The sequence below is a fragment of the Oryx dammah genome, unplaced genomic scaffold, assembly GCF_014754425.2.
Source record: "Oryx dammah isolate SB20612 unplaced genomic scaffold, SCBI_Odam_1.1 HiC_scaffold_18, whole genome shotgun sequence".
Lineage (NCBI taxonomy): Eukaryota > Metazoa > Chordata > Mammalia > Artiodactyla > Bovidae > Oryx > Oryx dammah.
Window position 1 is genome coordinate 88372256 of NW_024070202.1, and position 2223 is coordinate 88374478.

The following is a 2223-nucleotide window of genomic DNA, read 5'->3' on the forward strand; positions in this document are numbered from 1 at the left end:
ACATCTCCTCCCTTGCCAACACTTGTTATTTCTTATCTTTTAAATAATAGTCATTCTAACAGGTGTCAGATTTCATTGTTAGTTTGATTTTCATTTCCTAGTGATTTGTGATATTGAGCATCTTTTCATGTACCTAATGGTCTTCTTAATGTCTCCTTCGTAAAATGTTTATTTAGCTCCTGTGCCTATTTTAAAATCAGATTGTTTGTTTTTTTTTGTCACTGAGTTGTGTGAGTTCTTTATATATTTTGAATATTAACCATTGATCCAGAGTCTGATTTGCAAATATTTTCTCCCATTCAGTAGGTTACCTTTTAATTTTGTTGATAGTTTCCTTTGCTGCACAGAAGCTTTAGTTTGATGTAGTTCTACTTGGTTATTTTTGTATTTGTTGCCTTTATTTTTAGTATCAAATCCCACCAAATCATTGCCAAGATAGATGTCACAAAGTTTACCACTTATGTTTTCTTCTAGAAGTTTTATGGTTTCAAGTCTTTAGTCCATTCTGAGATAATTTTTGTGTGTAGTAGAAGATGGTGGTCCAATTTCATTCCTTTGCCTGTGGCTGTTTGGTTTTCCCAACACCATTTATTGAAGAGATTATCCTTCTCCATTGTATATTCTTGACTCCTTTCTTATAAAGTAATTAACTATATGTGTATGGGCTCATTTCTGGGTTCTCTATTCTGTTCCATCAATTTATGTCTCCAAAACAATTACTTCTTAAATTTAATTGAAATTGAGTGGGGTTTGGGATAGTTTGGTAGTTAATCCAGAAAAGGAATTTTAGTGTATTCTATATAAATGGACTTTCAGTCAGTTCAGTCAGTTCAGTCGCTCAGTTGTGTCCAACTCTTTGCAACCTCATGAATCACAGCACGCCAGGCCTTCCTGTCCATCACCAACTCCTGGAGTTCACTCAGACTCACATCTATCGAGTCAGTGATGCTATCCAGCCATCTCATCCTCTGTCGTCCCCTTCTCCTCCTGCCCCCAATCCCTCCCAGTATCAGAGTCTTTTCCAATGAGTCAACTATTCGCATGAGGTGGCCAAAGTACTGGAGTTTCAGCTTTAGCATCAGTCCTTCCAAAGAAATCCCAGTGCTGATCTCAGCATTCTCTTAAAAATAAATGAAATATTTCAGTGTGCTCATTAACTTGAACCAAAGATTATATGAAGCCTTTCCTCTCATGAGGAGAAAGAGTAAAAAAGTACAAATTTGTTTATTGAAGATAACTAACAATTCTCTAATTAAATTTTAAAATATGAAAAACCTTATTCTTATTTCTAAGCTGTTAAATTCTCATAAAGAATAAAGTTAATAAATAAAATTATATCAACTGATGTCACCAGTTTTATTGTTTTGCTTTTACATTTTTTGTAATTTCATATTCTTCCAGTTTGTAGGCTAATTACAAAGTACTTTGAAACTTCTTTTTTTGTTCTTTGTTTTACTCAGGCAATGTCCTCTCCCTCTTGCTCCCCAAAGGAAGAGAAGAATGATCATCAATGGTAAATGGCAGTTGCAGAACCAACACCAAAAAGAAGCTTCACACTCAGGAGGGAACACTAAGCTTGCTAGGGTTTTGGGTGCTCTTCACATTCAGAGAAACTTCTTTCATAATGAGCTTAGAAATGACCCCTGAAAACATAGTCTGAAACTTCTGTTTTCAGTGCAGACATTTCCTGACTTATAGAGGTTCGACGATTTTTCAACTTTATGTGAGGCAAAAGCAGTATTCATCCAATGGAAACCATACTTCAGATTCTAAATTCTGATATTTTCCTGGGGCTAGTGATTTGTCCTACTTTCTCTCTTGTGATGCTGGACAGCTGCAGTGCCACAGCTTGCAGTCAGCCACACAATCACGGGGTAAACGACTCATGCACTTACCACCATTCTGCCCCCATACAAAGAATCTATTTTTTTCTTTTCCTTCCTTCTGAGATGAAATTTATTTATCTCAATAAATTTCATGAGATATTCAGCATTTTATTATAAAATAGTTTGTGTTAGTTGATTTTGCCAAATGTACATGTTTTGAGTATAAGATAGGCTGCACTAAGCTATGATGCTCAGTACAATTCAGTTTCAGTTCAGTCGCTCAGTCATGTCCGACTCTTTGTGACCCCATGAGCTGCAGCACACCAGGCTTCCCTGTCCATCACCAACTCCTGGAACTTGCTCAACTCAAGTCCATCGAGTCAATGATGCCATCCAA

The 2223-nt window shown here is 36.3% G+C and overlaps 1 non-coding gene across 1 annotated transcript; it reads right to left on the reverse strand.

Annotated features, from left to right (window-relative positions):
- Window positions 1-1454: 1454 nt before the first annotated feature.
- Window positions 1455-1659, reverse strand: LOC120878304. The gene has a single exon (XR_005724510.1). It is a non-coding gene; the product is annotated as a small nucleolar RNA U3 (small nucleolar RNA).
- Between the last annotated feature and the right edge of the window lie 564 nt (window positions 1660-2223).